Below are 11,009 nucleotides of genomic sequence, written 5' to 3'. Positions count from 1 at the left end.
ATTATTTTTATATCTCACCTGGTTCCTCACTACAGTGCCTTTTTTTTTTAAGCACAGCAAACCACGACGTCTATTAAGCAGAAAGTAGAGATTGACAAACTGCAGACTGAGCGAAGTACGCATGACCTGATTTAAAATGAATTGATAGGTGTCACTGATCTCTGTTACACATAGCATATGTGAATGCCATAGGATGTATTATTTATCCATAGTAGATGCCTTTTCGTTTCATTAATAAACCTGTATATCAGAGATATACAGTACCAATGATTAGTGTGAGGCAGTACAAAACGACATGGTATTTGCCCGCCATTGCTCAATTATTTTCCTCATTTTTTCCCTGTGTCTTTGCATGAATTATTAAGACCTTGGCTGTTTATTTAAGAATCTAATTTTAGTGCATGTGTCCAACTGAATTCTGTTTTCTCCTCTAATGAAGGAAAATAGTGTGAGAATTTCCAATCTTGGTCTCTGATTTTAGATATGCAGTGCACAATGCAAGTCGTAAAGGTCACTCTGCTTTTGAACCATATAGTATAGACATTTGATGGGCCTAAAAATCCATTTTGGTTACGCATCACATCTTGCCAGCAAATTAAAGCAGAGCTGCTTGGTTAAGTCAAGCACAATTTGCATTCGCTTAGAGAGAAAGAAATTAAAGGAGCAAGGGTCTGATTTGAGCAACCCTACAGAAAAGCTCTTCTGTGAAAGGAAGGTAGGTGATTGGAGATAACTTGAAGTTGCTGTGAGTGACCGTTGTTCATATTGTGATGTCTAACGTTGCCCATCCTAGTCACCACGTTTGGATGACTCTGGTTTTCACGTCTAGTAATGCACATTCATTTACAACCAAATCATGCCACAACCTGCATAGAGATCTTTGAGATTGCTTATTGAGAGAGTAGATAGAGATGACCTTACACATAAAATTTGCTTTGCTTTTCTAAATATGAACTGAAGGATAACATTTTGTTATGGATTAAAAGTGATTGAAGATTATATATAGATGTATAGTTGGGAGGTTTTCTTAGATTTTTTTTTCATTAAATGACTTTTTCAAAGATGAGTCTGAGACCAGGTTTCTTTAGCTTGTTTGTTCAAGATCTAGTGGAAGGAAAATGATAAGTTTTCAATGTCCACATTGCTTTGAGAGAGTCTGTTAAGAAGTCTCACATGGTGTAAATGAAGCAGTGTCTGGAAGCATACAGTCCTGCCACCGTCAAATTTAAATTAACTAGGGAAATGCAATGTGGCAAAATGAAAAACATCACCATGCATATCAAAAACACCTTTTTCAGAACCAGGCACACTCCTTCATAGCTAGTGGGAGTTTAAATAAATTCAAACTTTTTTAGGGCAGTTTGGCAATAGCTTTCAAAATGTATAATGCTGTTCCATTTGACCCCAATGTTCTTCTGATAGGAACACGCACTATAGATATTCTTGCACAGGAGTACAAAGTTAAATGTACAAAATCAATTTTGCAAAGTTGTTTGTAAAATTAAAGATTTTTAAATAGAAAACTGGAAACACTTCAAGGTTGATCAATAGGGGAATATTTGCACAAATCATGCTTGATCCATTGTTTGTAACAGAAGAATACTGGAAGTCATCTAAATGATTATTATTAGGAGAGCAGACAAATGATGGGTTCATATGATGAGACGCCACACAACCATTAAAAATAACAAAGAAGATCTATGGTACTAATACGGAAAGATGCACTGGGTGATAAGTAAAAAACAAGCTATGCATAATATGGCCAGTGAGTGTGTGTATTTGTGGATGTAAGGTGTGTTGGATATTTAAAGCTTTACACATTCACTAGAACGTACATCCCCAGAACGGAAGGGATTTGGCCTGTCTTGTTCACCAACATATTGCTTACATCGCTGTATCAGTGCCTGGCACAAAATAGAGACTCAATAATTGCTTGTTAAATGAATAAATGAACTCTCATATGCTAGTACAAGCATAAAGGTCTGCATTAAAGATATGGAAGGATACAAACCAAATGTATAAAAGATAAGGCACAGGATTAAAGGAGACAAGCTAGGGAAGGTTGTGTTGATTCTCTACACTGTTGGAGTATTTTTAGAATTGAGTGTTTTTCAAAAGGCTTTATCAGAAAAAGAAAATTAAAAGGCTTTCAAAATAGAATAAAACCAAAAAATGGAAAGCCATGTTGTGGCTCCCATTTGCATTTTTGTATGACTGTAGGATCTGTCACAAAGATCACAGTCTCTTCCGTCATGCCCCATTTCCCCCTTCCAGTTAGAAAAGAGGGTGGGTGAGGACATGATGGGCAGCATTTACAAGGAATAAGATGCTCTTCTAAAGTTCCTGTGATTGCACATTTGGGGGACTGACCTCAGCTCTGTGGATGCTGACCTTGTGAAATACTCAACAGGAAAAGACTTGAACAAAGCCATCAAGGACAGCTCAATCAAGGTGTCCGACTGTCTGGAGCAGCAGTGAAGAGAGAGGGGGATGGATGGACATGTTAAAAATTAATAGAAAGTATATTAAAGGACCTCGGGTTTAAAATGGTGGGTTGAATTCACCAGTTTATCTTCTCTTCTTCTCAAAACCATGCTAAAATGATGGTAAAGGGATTAAAGAGTTATAAACTCCACAAGGACAAAGAGAGTGGGAGAACAGACAATGACAGGAGAGAAATGTCAGCCAAATTTTTAAAGATGGAAAATGAATGAACAAGTGGTAAGTGACTAGGTCCCAGTACTTTCCCATTAGCCCAGGACTGGATGGTGGGAAGGCATCGTGAAGCCAGTTCAGCTCCAGCACCTGGAGAACTTTGAGACTGGGAGGCACCAGTTACTTCTGAAGGCAGAAGTACAGGCTTGGAGTGAAATCAGGAAAACTCTTAAGGATTTCCTCCCCCACCTTCCTCCTACAGAAATGAAAGTTACTAAGGGCATGAGTTTAAAGACTCTGGAGGGAAGAACACCCAGCACAAAGGAGGCTGAGAGTGACAGCCCTTTATGATACAAGCAGGCATACTGACAAAGACCCTCACCATCCTGTCTCTGCTCAGCTCCCAGTCTGGGCTACCAGGTCAGCACTCACCTCCCTCCCAAGTGAGAGGCTCACTGTTTCCTCTCTGAAAAAAACTCACCTAAGAGAAAGGAAAACTACAGATACTGACATCCTGGGGGATTTCCATGAAACAGGCAAGTCACAGCCCATTGCTCCCACTCAGAGGCCCACCTGTCAGCAGTCATCCCAGACGTAAAGCGTTGAGTGTGCTTTTAGTGCCTCACTTCAAAATACAGATGGACATCCAAGCATCACATGTATTTGAGAAAAACCTCTAAGATAAAATTCAGAGATGAAGACATGGGGAAAAGGAGGAACGCTAAGGAAATAGAGACTGTGTAATGTGCAAGAAAAAAATGTCAGAAATACTGAAATATCTTCAGAGTGTTAAAGCATTCATAAATAAAATGCATACAACGATAAATAGCTTTTGGAAATTAAAAGAGTGTAACATTTAAAAATTCAAACGATAGTTTGGAAGACGATGGTGAGAATTCTCCCAGAAAGTAGAACTAAGGAAAAAGAGGTAGACAATAGAGAGAAAATATTAAGAAGAAAATTAAAGATACAATATCCAAATAATATAAAACAACAATACTAAAAATTAGGAGTGAAAAGGGGGAAATAACAAGAAAGTTTGGAACCCATTAGTTACCCAGCTCAGTAAGTGAGACAAGTCCACACCAAGTTATATCATCATAAAATTTCAAATCCTGAAAACTTCCCAGACAGACAGAGATTAGAAAAGCATCATCACACATCACAACAGCCATGCTGAAAACTGGAAGACAATACATTTCTTCAAAATGCTAATGCAAAAGTATTTCTTACCAAGAATTCCGTAACCAGCCAAATTGTTACTCAAGAATAAAAATATTTTCAAACTTGCAATCTCTCAAAAATTGAAATCTCAGATCCCCTTTCTTTAGAAAAAGGGGGACTTTTTTTCTTTTTCTCCAGATAAAGGGGGTACGTCTGTCTGAGAATGAAGGCAACCCAGAGGAAAAGAGAAAGGGCAGTGGGGAGGGAAGATGGAATCTCACCATCATCATTTGAGCCCTGAACCCAAAAGTGATGAGGAGTGTGGGTGTGTCACCTGCACCGCAGTTTTTGGTTCATTCTGACTAATGCTATCCCTGCTAGTTAGAGCCCATCCCTTTCTACCTCATCCATGAGTTTTTCTGAATTGTGCCAACCAATATGGATCTCTCTTCTTCCTGATCATGAATCATTTTAGCTTATGATATTAAACCAGTAAGACACTTTATTTCTAAGGCATTACTTCCTTAGCATGTAGGTATTATGTTTCTCTCCTACATATAAGCCTGTCTTTCCAAATGGGTTAAAGCTACTCTTAGACTGAAATGGTGAGTTCCTGGTTCCACCTCCCCCTCACACCCAATGGGCCACCAAGTTGATTCCACTTCACCTCCTTGCTCCTCCCACCTTCTTTCACCTAAATTCCTACTGATCTCCTTGCTTTCAATTTCCCTCCTCTAGAATCAGTCCTCCACACAGCTGCCCAGCCATTCTAAAATGCCAATTGGATCATGACCCTTCTTCCTGTTTGAAACACCTTAATTGCTCTCAATGGCAGCAGAATAAAATCCAGCATCCTTAACACATCATGCAAGATCTAGCCCCCAACTATCCGCCTCCCCCTCCCACGTGAGTCATCTGAAACCACTTAGAGCTACTTCATACCCTTATGACTTTGCAAACCCTGTACCCTCAGCCTGGCATGTCCACCCCTGACAAGTTCTCACACATCCTGCGAGAAGCAGCACAGATAAGTCCTGCTCTCTGGAATGTCCCCTAGTCCTTCCCTCCCTGTTTAGATTGCCTGCTCCCTCCACTAACACCTGTCCTCTATTAGAGCACTTACCATATCTTTTACCTCTTGTGACATGTTGGCTTCCCACACTAGGTGATGAGTTCATTTCTGTGCCCCAAAATTGAGACAGGCTCTGTCCTTGGTAGATAATAAATATTTAGTGACGGATCAATGAATTCTCCTCTAGAACCCACTTCCTAGCACTTTTGTGGAAATACACCTCAATAGATATATAGTAAAATAAATGGAAGTTTCTTTACTCTCTGTAGGGTGCTTTTGTTGGCTTTGTCTGGCCCACCGTATTCCCCATCATCCTGGTGCTGGTGCTAGAATGATGATTTTTTTTTTTTTTTTTTTTTAGTAAACTATCTCTTGGCCTCTGCCACCTCTCCCTTGTCTTACCAGCTCATGAAAGCTGACTGTTAAATTTTTAGCAACCTTCTAAGCCATTTGAGACTGTGCAGGTAGTCTGAAATCAGGCATGGTGGGAGTATTTGCACATAGAAATGTCCCCTGCCCATCCCCAGAGCCAGTTACTAAATATTTACCAGATTTCAGCCCATGTGGTTTGACGGGAGTTGACCCCACCCACAGCCCACTCAAGGTGGATACTTGGCCAAAGCCTGGCCACTCAGTGTGGGCCAAGCCTCCCAGGGCCACAGTGATTGGTTCACAGAGGGACACGTTATTTTTGCCTGACCGATGAGAATCTCTCCTGAGATGTTGCTCAGACTACTCAAGAGAGGTGCTCCAGGCACTGAGATGGGCATCTCTACAGAGGACAAATAATCCCCGAACTTCTGGGCTGCCAGGAAGGGAAAACCTGTCCGAGAATGAAGCCAACGTGGGGTCGGGGTTGGAGGCCGGGGAGAGCGAGGGAGGTGAAACTAAGTCCTGACATAACCATTTGAGACCTGGATCCAGCAATGACTCAGCCGGTTTTCGTTCCTACACATTCCAGTCTTCTGAGTCAGTAAAGCCCCTTTTTTCCTTTGGGGGGTTTGGGTGTTTTTTTTTTTTGTCACTTGCCATTGAACATATCCTGCCTGACGTATAGTCTATCCCACCAGGTCGTGTGAATTCTCCTGTAATGTGGAAGGCACCTCTTCAGGCGGTTACCTTGCTCCAGTCAATGACCTTGCACTGGGAACTGCCCCTAGACATGGACCAGGGCCCCCAGCAGCAGTCTACACACCATGGCCTGCCTCTTCTGGCCACAACTGAACCTCTTCCTCCCCTGTATTTGCAGGTTTCAGCGGGAGATGTCTTCGAGTTAAACCACATTATTGGGAGCACTTGAGAGAAAAGAGCCACAGCCTTCACTAAGTCCCAAGCTGCCCTGTGGCTGCCCTGCCCATGGCTGCTTCCTTGATTTTATGAGAAAGCCCAATAAATTCCTTATTTCAGCTTAAGTTACTCAGACCTGCTTTCTATTAACTGCACTTAAAAGAATCTTAACGCAACCTTTCCCAAAAGGTAGTTCATGAACAGCTGGGGTACAGGACAGTTTTAAGTAGCATAGAGATGTCTACTTCTAACATTGTGTATTTATTTTATGTATATTCAGAAAAATAAAACTAACACATCTAAAGTGATTCCATGGATACCATTACTTAGGATGAAGCTGAAACAGGTTGTTTTTTTTTTTTAATTTGTCAATTTCAAGAAAATGTTCAATAAATATACCCATCAGGGTTCTTGGCGACAAGTAACAGACCAAATCTGGTTAACTTAGCAGAAATTAATTTGTTGGCAGGAAATCAGGAAGTCCCCCAAAAGAGAAGAAGGCTGGAAAAATGAGCAGGAGCCAAGCAAGGGAAGTTGTGTCAGAGGAACCACTTCAAGGTCACTCCAGAGGGACCTTAACTCTTGTTAATACCCAGTTACCCAAGTAGCATGGCCACTGCTGCTACTGGATATTTCTGCCATTGAGCTCACAACACTGTCCCAACGCCTTTGCTACAAATACTAAGTAAAGTACCTCTACGTCCCTCAAGGCTTAAGTGCAACGGGGTATGATGTGAGCCAAGCCAAGATGCCAGCCCTGTACCACAGTGGGGAGAGAGAGGGAGTACTTGCCAGTGGGTCTCAAATGTGGCTGCCCAGTGGAACCATCTGGGGAGCTTTACAAAATGCTGTAACCGGGTCCCACCCCACAGGTTCAGACTGTATTGGTCTGGAGTACAGCCTGGGCATCAGAGCTTTTAAAGCTGTCCAGGAGGTTCTATTGGTCAGCCTAGGTTGAAAAGCACTAGGCTAGGTCGCCTAGCTTTCATAGTGGGCAGTTTTATTCACTGAAGGGAGCTCGGCCTTATCTGAACTTCTTTCCTACATTCCACAATTGATTTCCTTACTCTCCTTATATGCTCTAGTGCTAATGCTGTTTTCAGCTCTTTCAATTATGAGATTTCCTTATCTTTATACTACTGAGAATACCTTACAAGATTTCTTAAACAGCAACTAAATTTATCTGCCTGTCATTTTGTTTTCATTATCCATGATAGCAATCTCTCGAATAGCTTATGAGATCATATCAAGTGATTGGTTTTAAACAAACAAACAAATCCGCAGAGTCAACATTTGTCCCAAGGTGTATAGGATGCTTGTTGCTTCGATGGCTTTGGAGTGATCCGCGTCTGATTTGGGCATTCACCCTGGCCCACAGAGGCTTCTCTCCTGAGCCTGTGGATGTTTGTTCTTATCTACTGTTCCCCTTATCACAGACGCTGGCGTACTGTTGTCTGGAGTGTGTTGCTGTGGCCCAAGTTTTGCTCCATAATGAAAGCAATAATTCTGAAAGCATGCCGAAGGCATAAAGACACATGGTAATTGTCAGAAGTTCTTCATTTTGAACGTGAATTGCTCATCGTGGTTGACAGTTGATGGCTTTTAGCTGTAGAATGCATGTAAAAATAACAAGAATTTTAACAACCTAACTTCTGGCTTGCTTTCAGATGAGCTTATCAACAAAGGTGGTCTGGATCCATGGAACACATGAGGAGACCAAACTCAAAGCTGTGTTGAACCCCCATGGTTACCCACTTGGCTACCTGGGTACAGTATTCATGCGTTTCTACTTGCTACCATCTGCCCCAGAGTTAAACTCGTATGATGCAGCTAGCCAGGCTTCTCTGACTCCTCTAACCCAGGGTTTCTCCACCTCGGAATTCCTGACGTTTGGGGCCAGATAATTACTTGTCGTGGGGACTGCCCTGGGCGTTGCAGGATGTTTAGCAGCATCCCTGGCCTCTCTTGGTCCACAAGATGCCAACAGCGCATACCTCTCCCCAAGCTGTGACAACCAAAAACACCTCCCGCCATTGCCAAATGTGCCCTGGGCAGGGAGCAAAATCACTCTCATTTGAAAACCACTGTTCCAGTTCTTGCTGAATATTAGGTTTACCCTTGACGCCATCCCAATGGAATCAGAAGCTTTGGGCATGGACCCCAGGCGCCAGCACTGGAAAAGCTACCCAGGGGTTCTAAAGCACAGCCTGGGTTGAGAATGTCCATCCTAAAGCAGCTAGTCTAATATTGCTATGGAGCTTCTTAAAGTCCTGCTCAAATATTTTTATAATCGGACCCTCCACTTAGCAACACATGAGCAACTACTACGTAGAAACAATATTAGCTATAATGTCAAGTACCGTCTCATGGAATTTGCAATTTAATGAGGTCATGAGAGTGCGAGGGAAATAAATTGTTTTTCATGTGTGAGTACATATGGAAAAATACCTAGAAAGGAAACCTAAAAGGAATGAGAGAAATGAGTGCTGATCTGTGAAAGGAGGGCAGGGGAAGTTAATAGACAGGTTGGACCCCAGGGAGCTCAGCAGGGGTGAATATGCCCAAGACCCCTGAGAGGGCAGGAGAGGCATAGGGCATTTTGGTGTTTTGAAGATCCTGGTGTATTTTTAAATGTAGGGGGTTACAAAAACTATATGTTCAGCATTTACCTTTCTTTAAATATCAGCTTTATTATAATTCACACACCATAAAATTCTATATTTCAGTGTACAATCCAGTGATTTTTAGTATATTCATAAAATTGTGCAATCACCACCACCATCAAATTTCAAAATATCTTCATCACCCCAGAAAGAAACTTCATACCCATTAGTAGTCACCCTCCCTCATTCACTGCTACTCCCCAGACCCTGGCAACCGATAATCCACTTTCTGTCTCTGCAGATTTGCCTATTCTGGACATTTCATATCAACAGAATCATATAATATATGGCCACTTGTGTCTGGCTACCTAGACAGCATCTAAAAACAAAACAAAGCAAAATGAAAGGGAAAACAAAACCTTCCTCCCAAGAGGCAATTTAACCTGGAGCCCAAGAGATAGACTTTGGCACCAGACAAAACTCAGATTAAATCAAGTCCTAACCCTCTAGCTGTTTGATCTTGGGCAGACAGCTTTGGTCAACCACCTAAAAGCATTCCCAACACCCTTCTCAGCATGCGGAATCCTAGTTCCCCAACCAGGGATCGAACCTGGGCCCCCTGCAGTGGAAGCACGGAATCTTAACCACTGGACTGCCAGGGAAGTCCCTAAAAATCGAGTTGTTTGCTTTTTTTTTTTTTTTTCTAACACCCTTCTCAACGCCCAACTCTTACCATAGAGACTGGAAAGGCTAAATAGGCATTGTCCCAAGTCCTCCAGTTTTACCAAAAAGAGAAAATAGGAAGTCTCAGACAACTCCTAGTAAGGATATTTCCTTCTGTGATTAGAGAGAGATGTACCAGAAGAAAACACTGTGTCATTTGTCCTCCACCCCTTTCTTCCTTCGAAGGATGTGTGAAGGCAGGAAGCTTGGACAGTGGCTGCCATATTGTGACCATGAGGGAAAGACCAAGAAGATCACAGAAATGCCAGCCCAGATTCTGATGTGTTGCTACTGAACCAGTACCAGCAACTGCCTTCTCACTGATTTGTTATGCCCCAAAAATAAGCCCTTGTATGTCTAAGCTACTGTTAACTTGGGTTTTGGTTACTGGAAGCATCAACTATCCCAAACTGGAACAGAAAGTTATTTCATTTCTATGCGTAATTTCACATGTTGGTGGGCAGAACTTCCTCACTTATGTCCCAAGAACCATTACCATTTGTTGAAAATAAGGAGTAGTTTCCTTTTGGGAGTGTCTCTTCCCTTTGGGGAAGCTCATGGGACTTCCATCCTGTTCTCCTTTTGGTAAGATATGAGCCTGTTAGTCAACATACACTCATCAGAAACCCCTCCCTGAAATGTGATTTTTGAAATGGAAAATTATTGGAGTTCATTCTTTCCAGTGGGAGCACAATGACTAATGAGTCTGTTTCCACCACAGGGCTGTTCCTGTATTTACCCATGCATGCATTCATCCATGCACTCTGAAAAAAATTTATTGAACACCTAATATGTGCAGTGTGAGGACATGGAATTGAAGAAAACAGACAAATTCAAGTAGCTTATATCCTAAGAGGGAGTTAGACTATAAACACATCTGTGTCTTATATAACATCACGTGGTGATGAGGCTATGAAGAAAAATAAAGTAGGCTGAAGGGGATAGATTGTGAGAGAGATGGGGAAAACATGGCTTCTATTTTAGAGGGCAATCAGAGGAAACTATATTTGAACAGAGAAGCTCTGCAAAAGTGTTCCAGGCAGAAGGCAGAGCAAGTGCAAAGGCCCTGAGGCAGGAGCCTGCTTGGTATGTTTGAGGAACAGAAAGGAGGAAGTCAATGTGGCTGGAGCAGAGGGATGGAATGGAAATATGGTGGATGAGAAGGCAGGAGAGGTGTCAGGAACTGGATCAAGTCAGATCAAGACACTTACAAAGACATGAGGCAACCATTTTAACTTAATCCTTCTGGCTGCTGAGTGGAATGTAGACTGAGGGAGAAGACAGGGAGACCAGCGAGGAGGTGATGGTAGTACTTCAGGTGAGAAATGATACTGCCTAGAACCAGGGTTGTAACTGTGGGGTGAATAGGAAGTAATCACATTCCATATATATTTAGAAAGTAGAGCTAACCAGGTTTACCGAAAGACTGGATGTGAAGCGTGAGAGAAATAGGAGAGTCAAGTACAATTCCAACACGCTGGCCTGAGGAGCCATTTACTGAGGTG

The sequence above is a fragment of the Pseudorca crassidens genome, chromosome 15 (assembly GCF_039906515.1).
Source record: "Pseudorca crassidens isolate mPseCra1 chromosome 15, mPseCra1.hap1, whole genome shotgun sequence".
NCBI classification, from domain to species: domain Eukaryota; kingdom Metazoa; phylum Chordata; class Mammalia; order Artiodactyla; family Delphinidae; genus Pseudorca; species Pseudorca crassidens.
This window is presented reverse-complemented; position numbering follows the sequence as displayed.